The sequence below is a fragment of the Aedes albopictus genome, chromosome 1 (assembly GCF_035046485.1).
Source record: "Aedes albopictus strain Foshan chromosome 1, AalbF5, whole genome shotgun sequence".
Lineage (NCBI taxonomy): Eukaryota > Metazoa > Arthropoda > Insecta > Diptera > Culicidae > Aedes > Aedes albopictus.
The window spans coordinates 270,991,578-271,012,799 of record NC_085136.1 but is presented as its reverse complement, the minus strand read 5'-3'; the positions used below and the strand labels follow the sequence as shown (position 1 = coordinate 271,012,799).

At 41.3% G+C, this 21,222-nt stretch overlaps 1 protein-coding gene across 10 annotated transcripts in view; it reads left to right on the top strand.

Moving 5' to 3' along the window:
* The window catches only part of LOC109429323 (ras-related and estrogen-regulated growth inhibitor), a 279,937-nt gene that overhangs the window by 238,139 nt on the left and 20,576 nt on the right, over window positions 1-21,222 (top strand). The gene's annotated exons all lie outside the window — the stretch shown is intronic.

The window sequence follows — 21,222 nt, the reverse complement described above, 5'->3', positions numbered from 1 at the left end:
CCTCCGGAAATTTATCCTGTAATTCCTCCGGAAATTCTCCAGGAATTCCTCCGAGATTGTCTCCAGGAAATCCTCCAGGGATTGTTTTGGGAATTTCTTCTGAAAATCTTCAAGAAAATCCTCCAGGATTTTTTTCAGGAATTCCTCCGGGGACTCTTCTGAAATTCCTCCGCGAATTTTTAAAGGAAATCTTCAGGATTTTCTCAGGAAATCCTCTGGGAATTTCACCAAGTATTCCTCTGAGAACCCCTTGAAGATTTCCTCCAGGAATTCCTCAGGAAATTTCTCTAGGAATTCGTCCGGTAATTTCTCCAGCATTTCCTCTGGAAAATTCTTCAGGGAATCCTCCTTCCTGGGGGATTCGCCGAAGGAAGTTCCTGGAAGAATCTCTGGAGGAATCCCGTGAGGGAATTCCGGAAGAATCTCCGGGAGAATTCCTGAAGAAATACCCGATTATTCCCGAAAATAATCCCGGAAAAGTCCTAGGAAAAATACTGAAGGAATCACCGGAGGAATTTCTGATGGGAGTCTTAGAAGAATTCTCGGAGAAATTCCTGGAGGGAATCGTAAAGAAATTCCTAGTGGAATTCCAGGAAAAATTTTGGAAAGATTTCCTGAAAAAAAATCCTAGTGGAATTTCTGTAGAACTTCCAAGGAGAAGTTCCAGAGACATTTCCGGAGGAATTCCGGAGAAAACAAAGGAGGAATTCCTAGAGAAATTCCCAGAGGAATTGCTGGAGAAATTTTCAGAGGGTTTTCTGAAAAAAAAAATCACGGAACACTTCCTGGAGAAATTCTCAGTGGATTGTTTTTTAAACAAAACCGGAAGTTTCCTGAAGAAATTCCCGGAGGAATTTTTGGGGGAATTCCCGGACATTTTTTGAAGACATTTCTTGAGCAATTCCTGTCGAATTTCCTGAAGATATTTCCGAAGGAATTCCTGGAGATATTCCTGGAGGAACTCCTAGAAAAATTCTCGGAGATATCCTGCCTGGAGAAATTCTTGAAAGAATTCCTGAGGAAATCCCGGAGCAATTCATGGAGCGCAAAGTATGTGGCCAATTTTTTTTACCCCAAGACAATCCGGAATAACTCCGGAACCATGTGAACCAGGCACTCAAGTCCCCGGCATCATAAACTAGACGAGTTTTTCGGGAAGTTGTGACAATTTCATCAAAATCCATCGAAAAACAAAAAAGGTAAGACCATTTTTGTGCTTTTCCGAAGGTGGAAAATGTACGTTGGCTGGATGAAGGTTGAACGTATGAAAGTGTGATTTTATCAATATGACACTTGAGTTTTGTTGAAATGGGTTCACGTCCCCGGCACGACCCGCAAGTGGAGTTCAGAAAAAAATTTCCGTTTCTGGTCAGAAATCGTCCGTTTTTTGGTGCCGTTACAGTAACAAGTTCGTTGGACGAGCTGTGTGTGTATTTAGTAGTAAAGTTAAAACACTTTATGTTACCTAACCTCAAAAGTTAGGCTATGTGTTAGTGTCGTATTGTAAACGTCAACGTAGTATTGCTATCATGGGAAAAGAGACATCTGCGCTGCTTGCAGCTGTGCAAATTCCCAACTGTGAAGAACAAGAAATCCAAGAAAGCAACGCTTATCGGATGAATTTCCAAATTTTAAATATCCAAAATTTCAAGTTTTTTTCTGCGAAAACTTTGGTCTTCGCAGAATGCCTATCCCAAAAACGACAAAGACCCAGCCACGTGCGATGACTTAGAAACCGTTAGTCAAACAATGTGTGACCTCACGTCACGGATAGCGAAGCTCCAAGCAGACATAGAAAACATCCAGCTAGTACCCAGGCAACCAGGAGCCGTATAAGCATGAACGCTGTACATCATATAAAGAACTTTTTAAGCCACTTGCACATATATGTACGGCGGAGGGTAAATTTTCATTGCATATGATGTTAATTTTAGAACTTATGGCGATGTATCTGGTAAAGTCATAAAAGAGAACAAATCAACTTTTATAAGGTATGACTACATCGAAGTAGATGATATTCTGATGTTTTAATGCGATGAACTTTATTCATTCGCTAAAGCGAGCGAGCAAACTCGCAGTGCTAATGGAATTTGCATAATTGCGTACTGCGATGATTCTACGACTTCGCTTGGTACTTTTCTTAATATGTCTGTTTAACTCGCATTGGTGTACGAATGAAATCTCATAAAAGTAGAAATAAACTCGGTAAAGTGTGCATACAAATTTGCATAAGCTAGAATCGTTTATGTTGACATAATGCGATTTAATATGTGATAACAATGAATGAGGTTCTGTTGGACTGAAGATGCAGTACCAAAAAACTGCAAGTATGTGAAGGGCCATCATTACACAAGGTCACATGGACTACAAGGTCATCATTTTTTGTTTTGTTGGCATGATAATCAAAAATGGGTGGCGCTAGCCAGAGAGCGGTAGTGAAAATTGAACGGGAAATCATATTTCGACGTTTTTAACTCCAGATAGCTTGCCACACACTAGCGCCGATTAACCAAGTGCTTTCCAACAAACACTGAGGTGAGTTAGAATGTCATGATAATCAATCAACTCGTTTCATAAGTAGTGTTTGGTGTTAAGTGTGAAGTGTAGTTCGGTAATTAGGTCATTAGTTCGATACTTGGGTGATGAGTTTTTATTATATATTTATAAGTTGCATAAGATGCTATATTACGTCGTAATAATACACATCGTGCATCGCATAAGATATCGCTTGAAGTCATATATCGTTATTATTATTCCGTCAATGCACGTATAGCGCCTACACTTGTGTACGCATAAGGTACTTTGACTACATCTTATGCGATGTAACTTTGTCGCTTAAAAGTGCGTACATGGTAATAAACTTCATTATACGTGCAATTTGGTTGTCTGTGTAAATAGCAAATCGATCATCATCTTCGGAGTAAACAGGATGAAGACCGGCTTGAAAGCCAGGCCGTTGCCCGGAACCTGTTAGATTAGCAGTCAATAAGGTACCCAATTCCGAAGGCGAAAATTTTCATGCGATTGTGGAAAGTGTCCTCATGTTTCTCGGTATAGATCATCTACAGAACAACTTGATCAACTGTTTCCGCTTTAAGGGCGGTTTCCAGTTCACAAGGAGTTTCTCGGCCTATCTTGAAATGCCTGAATCTCCCAAGAAACCGTTTTTCTCCACAGTACGCAGTTGCGCAAAACCAATCTGGATATCGGGAAGGTTTCAGTACACGACCAACTGTGTGGATCATCTCCTACTACGCATCAAACTCAACGAGGAGTTTCTATTCTTTCGAAATGCATGTGATCTGGTATTATCATTACTAGGAGAACGACACCAGACGGTTCGTGTTGGTGAAAAGATGTCTGCTGTTCGCGAGGTTACTGTCGGAACGCCCCAAGGCTCTTACCCAGTGAATCAAAATTCAATCATCGCGCAACAATAACGACAGTGTCGCAACCTGAATTTGTTGCGACATTTTACCCAATGCGACATAGGTTTGTCCCAACTTGAACAGAATAGGATAAAGATCATCCAGAGCGAGTTGAGAGATTTTTGAGCCTTGCATTGTGATTTTCGAGCGATTACTTCGAGTTGGTAAACAGTGCAACGCTGCTAAAGATGTGTCATCAAAAAGTTTCGCTTTTGGATATGTAATAATTGATTGCTTCCGAAGCGTCGACAAAACAGTGCAGCTCCGCAAGGCCGTAGTCAGGAGCGAATCTAAATCAGCCAATTTAGACGTTGGAGAGTCTTGGAAGTTGATCGCAGAATTGACGACATTTCCATTGCAGATCAAGTTATACTTTGTCATCCCAATCCAATGCCAAAAGCTACAGGTGTTGCATCAGCATAGTCTGTACAATAATGGGAGTGATGATTCCGAGGAAGTCGTACAACTGCGCAATGGCGGACAGGTTGTTGCGCTTCGTATCTGGCAGGTTGTTTACGACAGACATTCGCCTCGAGGTCCCAGTGAATTCTCAAGGTCAGGATGGTTTCGCCAGGATCAAAGCTCTGTGATGACTGTGTTACGAGAAGTTCGGGAGGGAGTTCGGCTAGAACGGGAAGTGAATTCGAACTCCATTTACGAAGACGGAATCTACCCTTCTGCAGCAGTGTGTCTAATTCTTCGCGAAGCTGGATGACATTAACGATACGGTCGGTTCTGCCGAGGAAAGCATCAGCGTAAGTGTTCTTCTTGATTTCTTTGTTTGCTTTCGGGTTCCTTCATCCGCATCAAGCTGAAGAAGAGTTTGTGTAGCGAAAAATGAAGAAGGCTCCAGACCGTTACGGTTACGGTGCTCAATTCGAATTCTTGAAGCAGCTAGGATTCATCCCCACAGTATTCTTTTCAGTGTTCGGTCGTGATCGTGCATTGTAATCTGGCGATACACTTTAGTCGAGTAGCTGACTAAAGCGATCGGAAACTTCCGAAACCGGAGAACTAGGCGTAACAAATTGGCTTGAACAAAGGGGTCCGAGGAGCAAGGAATCGTTCAAAGAACGTCCAGAGCTCGTCCTTGCAGATCCATCGAAAACGACTCTAACTTTCGTAGTGGAGCTTGACTCCTTCAGCACGGGATGATGTAGAAGGTAGCAAGCCTTCAGGTTCAGCAGAATCGGTGTCATGTGCTCAAGCGAAATGTATTTCCTGATGAAATCGTGGTCTTGTGTCGGTTTAGATGCTCCAATCAGCTCTTCGTGGTTGTAGTGTTTGGCATACGCACTACGTATTTACATATCTGACAGTTGACTCGCGGGAGCCGTTCACGCGGTAACTATTTTCGCACCTTTGCTCGTTGATTTTTTTTTTTTTTTTTTTTTTTTCCTCCCCTGTTGGGGAATTTAAGCCACTGCGTCCAATAAGCTGAACTTTTGTGGCATGTCCCGTTTTGATATTCGCATCTAGCCAGCTAATTACCATGTGTCAAGTAATCAGCTTCTGCCACGACGCGTCGTCTCCCAGTCAGGTGCAATGAAATTAATAAACCCCAAGACCTTCCCAGGTTCTGCAGACCAGATCTCACTGGGTTGCAAGCAACCACTATTTAGAAATCTTTGCCTGCGCGTGTATAAAGCACCACAACTGCAAAGCAGATGTTCCGAGGTTTCACGTTCCGTATTACAGAAACGACAGATATCACTCTGAATCTGGCCAATATTTTTCAAGTGATACCTGCTCGGACAGTGTCCAGTTACTAGGCCAGTGTATGTACATAGAGCTCTCTTGTTGAGCTCTAAGAGCTTTTTGGTTTTATAAGCATTTGGTGTTATAAATCGTTTTGACTGATTGCAATTTTTGACGTCCATCCAATTGGATATCACCCTCTGCTCAGCCCAGCGTTTCAGGTCCATTTTAATTGTACAGTTTGATATACCACAGAATGGTTCTGGGCCAGCAAACTGTAAATTGGAACCACTTTTAGCAAGCTCGTCTGCCATTTCATTCCCTTCAATGCCGCAGTGACCTGGAACCCAGTATAAGTTTACTGAGTTCCCTTGGCACAGCCTGCGCAGTGAAAGAATGCATTCCCAGACAAGCTTTGAAGTACATTTGTAAGCGCACAATGCTTTTAGTGCAGCTTGACTATCTGAGAAAATACAAATATTTGCATATCTGTATTTTCTCTCAAGGCAGATATTTGCGCATTTCAAAATAGCAAGAACCTCTGCTTGAAACACCGTAGGATAGTGTCCCATCGCCACTGATGTTTGTATTCCAGGGCCGTAGATTCCTGCTCCCGTTTTTATTCCAACTTTTGAGCCATCTGTATAGAATTTGATTGATCCTTGACGAACAGTGGGACCTCCGACTTCCCAATCTGCACGAGTTATTTCGTGCAACTTGTAAGGAACATCATGGTTCTCCACAGGTTTCATCCAGTCTTTAATCATTTTCATTACTGGCCTATTTTGGAAATATTGTGAAATGCTCAGGTGACCTACAAGATCACCTGGCATAAACTTTTCAACTCGTTCAAGTCTCAGCAATTCCTTTTCTGCTTCTAATTGCACGTACTCGTGCAAAGGTAGCAGATTGAGAATCGCATCTAAAGCTTTTGATGGAGTGCTTCGCATCGCTCCTGTAACAGCAATGGACGCAAGACGTTGAATTTTCGCAAGCTTTGATTGTGTGGTAGCCTCTTTTGTTTTTGGCCACCAGACAAACGAAGCATACGTCACTTTTGGGCGGATTATGGCAGTATAAATCCACATTATCATTTTTGGTTTCAAGCCCCACTTCCTGCCAATAGTTTTGGAGCATAACCAGAACGCACTTGTTGCCTTACCGATCACGGACTCAATTTGAGCATTCCAGTTCAGTTTGGCATCCAGAATCAAACCTAAATATTTGACTCGATCACTAGGATGAATTTGTATCCCTCCAAGCCGAAAAGCTTTTAGGTTGATCTTCCTTCTCCTAGTGAAAGGGACAATTACGACTTTTGACGGGTTGATGCTAAGGCCCTCCTTAATACACCATGAATGTGTATAGTTTAGGGCCCTTTGCATTCTCTCCGAAACAGTTTCGTCATACTTTCCTCTCACTATTATGACTATATCGTCTGCAAAGCCCACAACTTCGAAACCTCTTTCCTTCAAGCTTCTTAGAAGATCGTCTACAACTAAGGACCACATTAGTGGTGAGAGGACTCCTCCTTGAGGGCAACCCTTTGTTGCCCTTACTGTTATAGAAGAACTTCCCAGCTCAGAGGTGATTTCTCTTTTTGCAAGCACAGTATGAATCCAATGTATGATACATTGGTCGAAGTTTTTATTCTCCATGGCACGCTTCATAGATGAATAGGAGGCATTATCAAATGCTCCTTCTATATCTAAAAAGGCGCATAGAGCTATTTCTTTTGCTGAAAACGTTTTTTCCACCTTTGTTACTAGCGAGTGAAGTGCCGTAACCGTTGACTTACCAGATTGATAAGCAAACTGGAAGTCAGACAGGGGATGCTCTTTTATGTAAGAAGAATTGATAAAATCCTTCAAAACCTTTTCCATAGTCTTCAACAAAACTGAAGAAAGACTAATTGGTCTATATGCTTTCGGATGCATTTTATCTCGTTTCCCCTTTTTCGGGATAAAGATAACTTTTACAAGTCTCCATTTTGATGGAACGAAATTCAATCTCAAACTAGCCTTGAACATCTCAATTAGTGATGGAACCAACACCGCTTCTCCGTTTTGAATCAGTGCTGGAAATATCCCATCAACTCCTGCAGATTTAAAAGGCTGAAAAGATCTTATCGCATTTTCCACTCTGGCCTTCGTGAAGATTTCATCAGCTAAATCTGAGGCGGTGTTTACTGTACTATTTGACTCCATTGAGTTTATACTAGCACATCCTTCACCTTCCAGAGATATAGTATCATTGGAATCCACACTTAGAACCGAACCTGGAAAATGGGTTTCCATCATTAAATCTAAAGTTTCACAAGGAGTTTTGGTAAAAGCTCCATCGTCACGCTTCAGATTTCCCAATTCATTTGCATGATCTTTTGCAAGCGTTTTTTGTAGTCTAGCAACTACAGGAGTACTGTTTATGTTTTCACATGTCAGCTCCCAAGATTTTCTTTTAGATTTTCGTATTTCGTTGTTGTACTCAGTCAGGGCTTTCCTATACTGAGTCCAATCTCCCGTTTGTTTCGCTCTATTGAACATTTTACGAGAAAATTTTCTTAGGCGATCCAGTTTAAAGTTCCACCATGGCACGTCTCTAGTAGAAGACGATTGTATGGTGGGACAACTGCTGTTAAAGGAATTGATGATACTTTCATTTACTCTTTGAGAAAATGATTCCAACTTTTGGGTTGAATCGATAGTTTCCCCCATTGTAAAAGAATGCGAATTCAACAATTCTACATATTGATCCCAGTTTGTCTTCCTGGGATTTCTAAATGCAGTTCTAGAATAATCTCCACCGCTCCAATTGAAGATTATGTGTTTATGATCAGATAGAGAAATCTCATCTGACACGTGCCAGTTTGTGATCTTGTCAAAGATTGCAGCGTTGCACAGTGTTAGATCCAAGACCTCTTGTCTGATTGCATTTAAGAAAGTAGGTTTATCACCATTATTACAAATGTCTATATTGTTCGAAGACAGATACTCTAATAGTGACTCACCTCGACTGTTAATATCCGTACTACCCCAAACCGTGTGATGCGCATTGGCGTCACAGCCAATGATAAACGATTTGTTGTTTTCTTTACAGAATTGAACGAATGATGCGATCTCAGGAGGAGGTACCTCAGGAACATCACCAGGAAAGTAAGCTGAAGCCACAGCGATCTCAGTTTTACCCCTAGTGGTTGGTACCTCTACCATGACCGCAACAATGTCCCTTCTGATAAACTCTGTAATAGGATAACATTTTAACGTTTTACGTACTAGGACAGCAGTTCTGGGAGAATCTTGTTGCTCATCATAAAATAGTTTACTATTTTGTGTCAGAACACCAAGAATCTTTCGTTTATTGGACCATGGCTCTTGAATAAGCGCCACTTCCAGTCCTTCTTTTTTAAACCTTCGACTCAACACAGCAGAAGCACCTTTTGCGTGATGAAGGTTTACCTGTACAAACTTGATTCCAGTCATGAAAATATACATTTACCCACTTTTATTAAGCCTCGGAATTGAGACTTAAGAAAAGTAGCCGATTATCCCGGAGACAAATTAGGTCCACTGCGTCATTGCTCCGTTTAACACAGTAAGGGCAAAAATACTGTGGAGGGTGCCCTGGTACTCCACAGGCACCGTTAGCGGCTAGGTTTTTATTAGACCCCCCTAACCATTCATTCCTAGGCACGGTACGCATTAAGCCGCTTGACACCATGAATTAGGGGTCACCTGTTAGTGGACTCTTACCACCGGAACAGACGGTCCGTAGTGTTATTCTTAGCCAGTTGAAGGAACTGCTACCGACACTACACGGCTATCTAGGCTGATCGGGAATAGAAATTAATATTGATGATCAACTTCTTTCGAGCCCGAACAGCCGTTGCTCGTTGATGAAGTAGTTCGAATCGTTATGGCTAATTTCCACTTCGTACGTACTGTACAAAAAGATAGGACAAGTAATGATTCCGCTTCGAAATTACTTGTGCAGTTCGCAGATGGCAAGTAAGGAAAAAAGGGTAACACTCGTAACGCCTCCCATGCGAATCAAATGGAGCTGTCACTTTTCCTTGCGGAAAAATAGTCCGCGCTATTATTCCGCAAGGAAAAGTAACGTTTCTCCCCGTACTGGATCAGTTGTCAAAATTACTTGCGGAAAAATGTGGAATTTTACTTGAGCGCTCTACTTGGCAACAAGAAACTAAGCTTTAACTTAAAGCCTTTAAGCAAAAAACGCTCTAGCTGCCTAACTATGAAAGCTACAGTCGCTGTATGACACGTAACTGCGGGCCGTGAATTCGTGCCACCGATTTTCTAAAACCTTCCGGTCACTATCCGGCCGAATAAATACCGTCTCGACGAGTAATGAGCCAGGCCTTTATAGACGAAATCTTTCATCGCGCAGGAATGAATAGTGGGCGGCTCCAATGATCACATCCACTCTTTGAGAAGTGCAGAAGTCCGGATCAGCCAGACCTTCGGGAAGTGTCCACTGAGCAGTGGAGAACGAAACAGATGGCGAGTCATGGCTAACTCTTCGCAGAACAAGAAAGTGCAGTGATTCGTAGATGTTGGCCGCACAAAATCGAATTTCTGCACGTCCTTCGTGTTTCTCATCGGTGGGGACGATACTGTCAACTGCGGCAATCGGCACGTTAACAACCTTGCGGGGGAGGTGCAGCTGCTGACACTGCGCTCGCTGATTGCGTTGCACTGCAAACCGGTGTCCAACATAGCGCGAGCAATGTGCTCTTGGCCGTAAACGACGATGATGATCAGTACCACTGTCGTGAGGAGGACGCTGGCGTAGGAGGACTTAACCGTGGATACAATCTTTGGAGCGGGAATCACTGTAGGAATCTCGTAAAAATGTCTTTATCAATCCCTGGAGGAATTTCTGGGAGCATGGCTGGAGAAATTCCTAGATGAATCCCTGGAAGAGTTCCTGGAGCAATCCCAGGAGAAATTTTTGAGAAATCAGGAAGAATTTCTGGATGAACCCTTAGAGGAATTCTTGGAGCAATCCCTGAAGGATTTCTGAAAGAATTTCTGGAGGGATTTTTGAAGGAACTTCTGGAGGAATTCTTGGAGAAATCCCATAGAGGTTTCTTGAAGGAATCCCTGGAGGAATTACAAGAGGAATTTCTGAAGGACTCCTACGATGAATTCATGAAGGAATTCGTAGAGGAATTCCTGGAGAAATTCTTTAAAGAATCCCTGGAGCAATTCCTGGGGAAATTTCTCTATAAATCCCTGGAGGAATTCTTGGAAGCATACCTGGAGAAATTCTTTGAGGAATCCCTGGAGGAATTCCTGGAGCAAACCTAGAAGGAATTTTTGAGAAATCTCTGGAAATATTCCTGCAATAAACCCTGCAGGAATTTCTGAAGGAATTCCTGGAGGAATGTATGAAGGAATTTTTGAAGGAACTTCTGGAAGAATTCATGGAGGAATTCCTGCATGAATGCCTGGAGGATTTCTTGAAGGAATCCCTGGAAGAATTATTGGAGGAATCCTTGAAAGAATGCTTGGAGGAATCCCTGGAAATCCCTGGATGAATTTCAGAAGGAATTTCTGGAGAAATTCCTGGATGAATTCCTAGAGGAATCTCTAGAAGAATACCTGGAGGAGTGTCTAGATGAATTCCTAGAGGGATAGCCAAAGAGCTTCTAGGAGGAATCCCTGGAGGGTTACTTGAAACCATAGAAGAATTTCTGGAGAAATGCCTGGATGAATTCCCGGAGCATTTCCTGGGAGGAATTCTTGGAGGGATTCTTAGAAGAATCCCTGAAGCAATTTCTGAAGGAATTCCTGATGAAATGTCTGGAGAAATTCTTAGAGAGGAAATGCCTGGAGGAATGCCTGGAGGAATGCCTGGAGGAATCCCTGGGAAAACTGCCTACTTTCCGGCACTTGGACGTCGATCAGCCACTCCTAACATAGATGAGGAGCATGAATGAAACATTTCTTTTCTTCAAAGATTAAACGTAATCATTTTCCCATCCATCTAAGTGTCAGTCCACCGCAAATACAGACATTCCTAAGAGAAGGTTCACTGCCACCAACTTCAAGGCCATGACATCCACGACTCCTTCTCATTAGTGTCAACCAAATGCATTTTCCTATTTCTCCCTCCAAGTGATGGCAATCAACTGTCGCTACTCCTAGTCAAATTGTGAATACTTTAGATTCCCCAAGTCAGCAGGTGGCGGCGTATCTCTATGGCGTACCGTCCGCGCAGCGCAGTTGGTTTGAGAGTCAAGTGTGACACTCGTCTGTCACATTCAATTCCCCACCGGCCACCGGTTCCGCCGAAGCCTTTTCCACAGTTGGATTTTGATCGTTAACTTTAATTATTATGATCGTCGCTTGCTTTCTTACCGACTTGGCGTACCAGGAACCAGAACCATACCGTTAGCTGTTTGTAGAGGAGATTTCCCGGTTTTGCGATGGCAGCTGGATCAGCGTCCACTGATTTAGTGCGCGAGTGACCCGTAATTAGGTTATTACATTACAATAAACATTTGATAGCGGTCAATAAAAGAAGGCTTCAGAAAGAGGCGGGATAATCTAATGCAAGGTGGAAAATCTACTGTACAGACGTGATCCACGGGAGGGCTAACCTCCTCCTGGATGGAGGAAAGATCGCTCGCTAACGAGGAGCAAATTGAATGGAAATAGCCGCCACCACGATGGCCCAGCTTCTGGGACCGTAAAATACTTACAATATTCGGAGTATCCTTGCAGAGGCTTCGTGACGCGAGTCGAAATGTGCGGGAAGTCGAGAGCTTCTTGACGGAAAGACACGATTGATCGAAAGGTGAAAGCAGCACATTCATGATCACCTGAATGACTAGATTAACGTGATCATGCAGACCAAAGCAGTGGACGAACCGAAAATGAAGAATCTCCCACACTTTGGGAAGTTCCGGTTGCCATCTGCCAGTTCAAAACAACAAAGCAGATGCTAAGGACGATATCGGAGCGGAACTCATAAAGATGAGTTCAGATAAGATGGAACCGGAGAAACCGAAGGGAATGATAAGAACTTAAGAAACTTAAAGCAATCATTACTTCGAATTTCAAGTACACAATGCTATCTCAGAACATATTCAGTCATCTATTATCAAAAGCAAATGAATTCGTGAAACGTTACTAGATCTTTACCGTACAGCGTACACTGCGGCCACTTCGCACCTTCAGTTTCATATATTCATATGTCTAGCAATTTTTACGATAAAATCTATATGTAAAGCAACATGTATTGCAGACATCGAGCTTGTTCGTTGAGGACGAGGACCTACATGAACTCAGTATAGACGGAACCGGTTAGAGTGCTGCTTCAAATCCAGTTTTGCTGTCTATTCCGCAGAGTTGTTATGTAGCTTAGTTGGTTAAAGCGCCAGACTTGCGTTACGAAGTCGTGGGTTCAAATCCCACCAAAACAAGTGATAATTTTTTTTTTTCAAGTTTTTACGCCTTTTTTAGACATACTGGCCGACTGGTATAGCGGGTAAAAAGGCTGATGGAACTTATTGATAAATCTACTGAGCGTATTCCGGTTGATGATGATGATTGCCACTAGCCTCTCAATAATGGTCGCAAAAACCCTTTCACCCGCTGCTTGTTTGTCGTGGCGGCGGTAAAGATGTTTCCAAGCGATAAAAACTAAAATGGAAACGGACACTAAATGGGAGAGGAAAAATTGCACATTTCTTTGCGGCACACACGACGCGATGGTTGGTTACGGTTACGGTCGGCCAGCGGCCGGCGGCACAGACCGCGAGCCGACGACGATGGTGGCGAAGAACTTCAACGTCGATCACACCGGGAGATACCTGCCTGCCTGCCTGCCTAGTTATGTGTGGTTAGGTCGCGCACGTCGCCCGGTTCAACAGCGAGATGATGATCGAGCGGCGGCGCGACGCGCGATGCTGGGCACTTGACGGCAGTTTAGATTAGTGCGATTGACTGACCGAACCAGAGAGACAGAGAGGAAAGGAGCGCATATATGCACCATTATTGCCGGGGTGCTATTTGGAAGGTGTAGAAGGTGGTCGTTAGGCAATTGCTGACAGATTGTTGACTTAATTGACGCCAGCAGCAGCAGCGGATGGGTTTCCGATTTAATTGAATGTCTTCGGTGGCAGTCCGAGTCCGAGACGCTGACAAAGGTCATGGTTGGTATTTTCACATTAGGTGCGCTTTTCGGGGAGCAATTTCAAGCTCAGGGACGGTCGGTACGGATTTACGTAAGACGGCATGGATGTGTGTAATTATTTTCACAAATAACCAACCGGAACGGACATAAAGCTGTTCGAATTAACAAATGTTACGTACGCGTTTGAAAGTATTACCAACAATTACACGTTTTGGTGGCACAAGGTTTTCTGTAAGCCTATCAATCTCTCCCTTCGAAATGTGGCAATACTTTGATAATTTGAACAAACACAATTACGTTCCAAAAATTTTGCTAACAAACAAATTGATGATCTTACGAAAATTGTGGGCTTTTCAAACAGCTTCCGCCAAGACTTAGAGAAAAGCTCATACCTACTGCTGATTGGTAAACGAGCGAATATTCTTCAAGAGACTATGTCAAAGTATCTGGTTTGATTTCCACTTGGTCTAGGAATGGAAATGAACATTTACTTGGTGTAGCACTAGGGGCAAGGCAGATACAACGAGAGTAACTCTGTTATCGAAGTATTGCTCAGAATTCCTCTGGATAGCTCTGGATCACTCTGGCTTTCTCGAAGTGTTGCCTGATACCAGTGAAAAATCGAGCAGTCTTGCCCGATTTTTCGCTTCGTAGAGACGTTTCTAAATGAATTCGAACAAAGAATATTACCCAGGATTGCTCAGAGTTGCTCCGGATTGCACAGTGAAGTGTCTTACCCCTAGGTATAGCATATCCACGCAGCTGCCACTCGAATGACGCATTCACCACCAGTCCGACCCTTCAGGACGTTTCAGGCAGCTCTGCCACCATTCCAAATGTTCTGGCGATAATATCGGCTCGGGGGCTGTCCATAAACCACGTGGTCATTTTTTGGGACTTTTCAAACCCCCCCGCGTGGTCATTTGTTCATACAATTTTTTTTTATGTCCATACAAAATGGTCATTGGCCGAACCCCCCCTCATGACCACGTGGTTTATGGACAGCCCCTCGTCGCATTGCACCTTCTAGAGCGATGTTGAAGAGTAGGCATGAGAGTCTGCCACCTTGTCGCAATCCCCGGCGAGTTTCAAATGAACTAGGAAATTCATCCGAAACCTTTACGCAGTTTTGCACACTGTCCATCGTTGCTTTGAGTACTCTGGTCAACTTTCCAGGAAAGCCGCTTTCGTCTAAGATTTTCCATACCTCTGTGCGGTTGATACTGTCGTATGCCGCCTTGAAGTTGATGAACAGGTGATGCATTGGGTCCTGGTATTGACGGCATTTCTTGAGGATTTGTCGCACGGTGAACATCTGGTCCGTTGTGGACCGGCCGACGATGAATCCGGCTTTATAGCTTCCCACGAACTCATTCATTTTTGGTGACATACCGCGGCGCAGGTCGGAAAAGTGGAGAATTTCTGTCCCATCATCGGTACGGAGAGCCTTCACAATGGTTTGAGATTAGTCAACTTTGCTGCTCCCAAGGGGGATGACCGTTAGTTGTACCTACTTTGCACGCAAGTTTGTAGCCAAATCAACCATGTGCTGGTGTTGGATGCTGGTATCGGGAGCCTAACAGAGCAGGAATAGATATAGGGAAGCGAGTAGCAGAGATACGAATCCACCGCAAAATAAAACATTGTGATTGCTCAGGCGCAAGAGAGTATAGAATAGAATGATATGCGGAGGTTTTACGAAAATGTCGATGACGTGTAGAAAAAAACCGAAGCGATAGCCAGAATTCTGATCGACGACGACGAACAAGCTGTGGAAACTCCAACGCTAGACGAGGTCAAAACAGCAATTTAAAGACTGAAGTATAGCAAGGGCCGGATCAGTTGTTCACCCCAAGACAGAAATTCGATAAATTTAAAAAGTACAACTTGCAGATCCATCATCTGTTTATCAGCCTAAGTTATCTGTTTCTGGACAAGCGTCTTGAAATCCCAGCTCATGCAAAAAATAGCAATAGTTTTCAATAAGATTTGTGCGCTTAAAATCGTGAGTAGGTAACAAAGGCGGCCTTCTTGAGATTCTTACGTGTCTGTCTTTAAGCAGAGATAACCAGATTAGTTAACACAAAAAAAATAATTCTAATGTGAAATATGTGTAACCCAGTAAAACGTGACGTGAATCAGCACAGACCACATCATATATAAAAACTCTATGATTATCTTTAACATGTAAAGTTTCGATCCACAGTTCCGGGTCATTTGGCCGAACGCCATTGTAATGGAAACACTAAGAAGAATAACCTATGATCAATAGAAGAAAATATTTTAATGGTCAAATTGGCAGCTACAATTGTAAAAAGTTGCTCTGATTTGTTTGATCATAATTCGGCCAAACGACCCATTCGACCAAATGGCCGAATACCTCGATCCTCGTATGCTTTTTGTTCAACTGACATATGGAATCATAATATATATAAATTATAAAATAAAACATGGAATGCCTTCCATACTGTCAAATTTATCCGCATTATCAACAATATCCAGTATCTTCCAAAGAAGAATTTCAGAGTTTCTTGATGATACATAATGCATAATTTATATATACAAATGAATAACCCTAATCAATGGAAAATATATTATTAATATTTATTAAAAACACTTTTCCCCTTAACTAAGGAAAATGTGTGATTCTCATAAAAAGCAACAAAAATCTTTCAGGGCGAGTGACCCTCCATTTCCAGAATCGAACACAGAGAAACACTTGACCAAAAAAGTACCACCCGTACCACCGTCGCAACGATGAACAAACGACCCGTAACGTGTGCGGCATTTCGTTTTTCAAAATCAAGGTTCCAATTATTTTAATCGTGGGCAGACAATACGAACGCGCGCGATCGCCCGCCAGACCGCCTGACAAAGGCATGGACATGCAAAGCATTGATGAGCGGAGACTCGTTTGTTGCTTGTTGGAACCTCTGTCTGCAGCTGATGGACAGGGAAAGCAGAACAAGCTTTTGTAAAAACTGTAAAACGAATACCGTAATCCGGGGTATCATTGATCAGCGGGGTAACATTGATCGGCTTGACCCACCTCATGAAATGTTCAAACAAGCATTTTACATTGAATCAGTTTCTGCTATGGAATGGTATACCGTAATCTGCTATCATTCAGCTATTAAATGACATGCAATTTATGAAAATTGAATTTCATAAACATTGAATTATTCGATGTTTCCATAACTGTGTTTCGTAGCGCAATGAGATACATTGTCAAACATTCATGCTTGGCGTGAATACTAGATACAATATGAGGTTCGAAATCACTGTATTACTTCATTATGATGTCCTAGATGTGGATTTAATAAACGAAACTTGTATGAAAATGCTATTTTTCAGTAAAATATACGATTTATTAAAAGTCGGCTATAAATTCCTTAAGCCATTGCCTACCTTTAGGCGTTATTCGTGGTTTAGAGGATTTTAATCCTAAAATAACTTAAAAAGTACATAATTTGTAAGAATTTGGACAACATATTCGAAATCAGCGACCCCGAATTTAGTAACTAAGTGTATTTTCAACACAAATGAACATTGATCACTGACATGATCAATGTTACCCCAAATCAACACAATCAAAAATTAGATTAAAAAACTTATTTAAACATGTTTTAAAGTTTTACAATACTTTTTCGAGTAGCTTAACACATACTCAGAGAACCAGTACTTGTTTTAAAAATATAAAACATGTAACGTTTGCTTCAACAAGAGAATTATTCAAGAAAGATAGAAAATTCTGATCAATGTTACCCCGGATTACGGTACTGAATAAAAGTGAATGTGCAGGTAGGAACACTTTACTGTAACCGGCTGGTGGGTTCTCAAATTGTCTCTTTAAATAGTTTTATTTAAAACTAGTTTTATTTAAAATTCTAAAATTTAATTAACGAGTGATGAAAAAATTTATTGAAAGCCATTCCCGAGAGACGGTGCTTTTATGAAACGATATTTTTTTATGATTTCAAATATACACCTGATAGGATTGCACAGTTGCTGATGAATTCATGCCGTTTAGCAAAAGAAGTGTTTCACTACGATAGCTTGCTTCTTTTGATCTTTTGGAAAAAATAATCAATCGCCCTAAAAATGAGATAGAAAATTGATTTTTGATTAAGTTTTTCAAGATTTTAGTTTTTAACTCAGTAACATTTCATGATACGTTACGTTTTTCTTATCAAAAGCACCTTGCTTTTCTAAATAACTTTTTCACCTTTCTATAAAGTTTTAGATATTAATATGTAACACAATATTAATACACAATTTTTCATAACATTGTATTTTAGCAATTAAAAAAATAGAACAGTTGTTCTAAGTTTTATATCTTTGAAGCTATATTTTAAGCGTGAATTTCAAGATCAAGTTACACAATTTGAGACACGGACACGTTCAATGCCTCCAGTGAGCTGTACGCTCTTTGAAGGAAGCACGACACTAGACAACGGACTAGCATGCAACGCCCAGTGGTACAGTCGAAAACTTTTCCTGACAGCTGCGGCGGGAATCGAACCTAAGCTCCCTTGCGCGATTCGACTAAATGCTTGGTGACACTAGCCGCACGGCCACGAAGCCACACAATATAGGTAATAATAAGTAAATTACTCCATACGCATGTGAAAATCATTATCTCTCTTAGAAGTAGTCAAAAATAATTATAAACTGTTAGAGACTGTAAGAATAAAATTATTGAAGCAAAACTAAAAAAGATATTGAGAAAATCCTTCTTTTTCTTCTTTATGGCTCTGCGTCCCCACTGGGACTTGGCCTGTCGCTCTTCAACTTAGTGTTCTTTGAGTACTTCCACAGTTATTAATTGAAGGGCTTTCTTTGCCTGCCATTGCATGAATTTGTATATTGTGAGGCAAGTACAATGCTACACTATGCCCAGGGAGTCGAGAAAATTTTCCCGACCGGAACGGGAATAGAACCCGCCGTTTCCGGATTGGCGATCCATAGCCTTAACCACTAGGCTAACTGGAGACCCCAAGGAACCATCGGTAATAAAAACGTAACGTATCTTGAAAATTAACGGAGTTACAAACTTGGCGTCTTCGACAAAGTTATTTTCGACCCCATTCTCGGCACTACAGGGAAGCAAAATTGGGGTGATACACAAATTGTGTCACGCAAAAATCGACCTTTTTCAAAGCACCCTACCCCCCCCCCCCCCCCCCCATGTCACACTTTTTGTATGGGACCTTTAGGATTTTTTGTAAGGGTCGTCACGTTCTGCAAACCCCCCCTCCCCCTGAAAGCGTGACATAATTTATGTACGACCCCATGTGCATTACCAAAATTCACACAGAAACGACCGTTTTCGTCCACTTTTTCCATCTGAATCAGATACGTTGCGTGAACTTGTTGTGAACAGTGATTATTGTGAAGACTTTCTGCCGGAAAGTTGCTTTTGAACGAGTTTACTGCACCTACAGGGGGTGGCCAAAATGTTTGGGATAGGCAACTTTTTTTTTTCTCTCACAAAAAAGTTCAACATGCTATAGCTTTTCATAGAGTGCATCAAAAAATCTCGAATTTTGACTGTTTGTCAACCTATTATATGTGTATCATTGGTACAAATTTGGGCTCGATTGAATGATGTTTCGCAAAGTTAGAACCATTCGGGTAAAACACTATTTTTAGACAACTCATTTTTGAGTTGTCGTATCTCGGAAACCAGTGAACCGAATTGAAATAAATTTTGAACGAACACTAACAATATGTATATGCTTCACAAACTATTTAAACATAGGTACTTTTTAAACGTTGAAAAAAGTTATCATGGATTGAGCGCCATCCACAAATTACGTAACGCTGTAGGGGGGGGGGGGGGGAAGGAGAGTATGGCCGAGCGTTACGGTCCATACAATTTTTTTTCGGGTTTTCATACAAAAAAGCGTTACGGAGGGGGGAGGGGGGGTCGAAAAATTGGGATGTTAGCGTTACGTAATAAATGGATGCTTGACACTTGACACTTGCCTTGACACTTTTTGGATTTTACTCGAAAAAATGGGATTTTTTTACATCAATGTCAATAAATTTTAGTGTTGATATCCAAAGATTTTCCACTTCTGTTCTTAAGTTATCTCTAATCAGATATATTAAAGCCTATTTAAATTGAAGAAAGAACACATTTAGTAATTTTTGTGTGAGATTGTAAATTTGATTTATTTATCTCCATATGGGTAAAAATTTCAACCCGGTATAACTTAATTCGCCGTGAGAAAATATTACATTTTATAACGTCGTATTAAATATCAATATATTGTTGATAAACGTTAAAAAATTCATTCAATTCGGTTCACTGGTTTCCGAGATCTGAAAGCTCAAAACTGAGTTGTCCAAAAATAGTGTTTTACCTGAATAATTCTTACTTCGCGAAAAATTAATCAATCGAGCCTAAATTTATACCAATGATGCCCTTATAATAGATTGACAAAGAGTCAAAATTTGAGATTTTTTTATGCAGTCTATGAAAAGTTACAGCATGTTGATTTTTTTTGTGGGAGAATAAAAGTTGCCTTTCCCAAACATTTTGGCCATCCTCTGTAGTCCAGCGCCAAAACCAGCGCTACGTTTGGAATGACCATGCGTCTCCATCACTTCAAAAATGCCGTTTATTTTTTTATACATTTACAGCCATGGGCTACTGGGTGAACTTCAGTTAGTAATAAAAATACCAGATTATTCTTCCAGCAGTGCCTTCTGATAATGCTTCAAAAGTTGCTTCTGTGATTTTTTTTTTAAAAGAGTTCGTTCTGAGGTTCCTCAAGGAGTTTCTAAGAGTATTTCTTGGATTCTTCCAGAAGCTCCTTCGGGGATTCCCTCAGGATTTTCCAAATTTGACCAGAAGTCCAAGAGTTATCCAAGAGTTCCTTCAAAGATTCCTCTTAATGGAATTTCTACCGTGGTTTCTTTATGTATTTCTCCAGAAGTTCCTTCCGGAATTCACTCCTTCCTGTTATGATTTCTTTAGGGCTCAAATAACCATCATTCAGTCATCAGCAATCATCAATTATTAAAAGTAGTTTTCTTCTTTTAAGTCACAAAGCCATCATTGAAAATAATTTCACTATTATCCATATGGTGGCCAGAGTGTAGTGATAAATTTTTATTTACATTTGTTGAGATTTCAGCGAGAAAACTGCTTTTGAATTTTTGCTAAGCGATGATAGTTTGTTCCCTCTTAAGAGCCCTCTGGGATTTTCAAGGATTTTCTTAAAATTCCGGGGAAATTTCAGAGTGACTTTGGAAAACTCCAACTTGATTTTATATGAGTGATTCATATTTTCCCAGGAGTGTACCCAGGATTCCTTCAGAAGTTCCCTCTGTGATTCTTCCAGGAGTTTCTTTTTTTTTGAAATTTCTAAAGAGGTTCCATCTAGCACTAGGAATCCTCCAGATTCACTCAGTTCAGAGTTTACTTTTACTTTCAGAAGTATTTTTACTGGGATTCCCAGAAAGAGATCCTGGATAAATGTCATCTCAGAAAGAGCTTTTGAAGGAAATTTTAAAAGAATTCTGGAATAAGTTCTAGGAAGAATCCCCCGAGAAGTTTTTCCTAGACGAAGCAACTTCTTAAGCAATCTCGGAGAGAACTTCTGGAGGAAACATGGCATAAATCCATTTGAAATTCCCAAAAGGATCTCACAAGGAACTCTTGGTGTAATCTCCGGAGAAAATCCTGAAGAAATCCCAGAAGAAAGTATGGGAGAAATTCATGAAGGAATTCTAGACAGAGTCCCTGGAGTAATCCCGATAAGAGCCAATAAAACCCCGCAAGAAATTTTTGGTGAAATTCAGGAAAGATCTCTTGGATCAATCCCAGAAAGAACTCTTGAAGATATCTCAGAAGGAACATCTTGACTCCTCGAGAAATTACAGAAGGAACTTCTTGAGGAATCCAGGGAAAAAAAATCCTGGAAGA